A 1328-nucleotide genomic window follows, 5' to 3' on the forward strand; every position below is an offset into this window, starting at 1 on the left:
GCGTGGACGTGCAGTGCTCTGGCCGTGTAGACGGCGTGGACGTGCAGTGTTCCGGCCGTGTAGACCGCGTGGATGTGCAGGGTTCCGGCCGTGTAGACCGCGTGGATGTGCAGTGTTCAGGCCGTGTAGACCGCGTGGATGTGCAGTGTTCTGGCCGTGTAGATGGCGTGGATGTGCAGCGTTCCACCAGCTCGGGATAGAACGCAGAAACACAAGGCCGCTCCACCTCCTCGTCCTCCCCAGGCCCCACACCAGAGGCCCGGGGCCCCTCTAGTGGAGTCATTGTCAGGACGCGTGGGGGGGGCTGGCACCCCCGCACCGCTGCGGGTGATGTGGCCTGGCCGGAGGCGCGGGGGCTCCTCAGCGGGGGCCAGCGGGGGCTGCACCTGCCCCGTGCAGGTCACACGCAGGGCCCGCGAGTTCCTTCCCGCTGGCACGCATGCATGCACGGACGTCCGGTTATTACCCTAGATTGCTTTATAGCCCTCTCCCCAGCAGTGTGGGGGAATTAAAGCCAGCATCAAATATTCACCAGGAACATTTTAATGGCTGTGGGACATCGTCCAGCACAGCGGCTCAGCCTTCATCCGCCCAGGCCTCGGCCCGGACAGCTGCGCGGCGGCACCCAGGGTGATCCTCACCCGGGACCATCCTTAGAGATGCCCAAAGAGCCGCCAGGATGCTGCTCCTCCATAGGCTGGAGGCCACACTGCCTGCAGCCTCTGTGGAACCCTCTAGAAATGTCTCTTTGTTCCCTCTGATCTGTGTCTGTTCTTCATTCTTTTCTGTCTTCCATGAAACTTTTTTTTTTTTTTTTGTCAGTCATAGGACTTGAACTCAGGTCTTGGACACTGTCCCTCAGCTCTTCAGCTCAAGGCGAATGCTCTACCATTTGAGCCACAGCGCCACTTCTAGTGGTTTATTGGAGATAAGAGTCTCAGGACTTTCCTGCCTGGGCTGGCTTTGAATTGTGATTCTCAGATTCAGCCTTCTGAATAGTTAGGATGATGGGTGTGAGCCACCAATGCCTGGCTTTATTATTAATCTTTTTTTTTTTTTTCTGAGTCACGGTCTTGCTATGTGGCTCAGGCTGACCTTGAACTCAAAATTCTCCTGCCTCTGTCCCAGTTGCTGGATTATCGCATTGGACACCACACCTGGCTTATTTTGTCACTTTTAAAAATTAATAAATACCTTGGTGGGGGGGGGAGGGGGAGGCTGGGAAGGGATGTGAGGGGTAAACAAAGGAGGAGGCTGCAATGCTTGGTAAGAAATGTACGCATTATCCTGCCCATGTAATTGTAACCCCTCTGTACAGTATGTTCACA

This window comes from Dipodomys ordii, unplaced genomic scaffold (assembly GCF_000151885.1).
Source record: "Dipodomys ordii isolate 6190 unplaced genomic scaffold, Dord_2.0 Scaffold166, whole genome shotgun sequence".
Lineage (NCBI taxonomy): Eukaryota > Metazoa > Chordata > Mammalia > Rodentia > Heteromyidae > Dipodomys > Dipodomys ordii.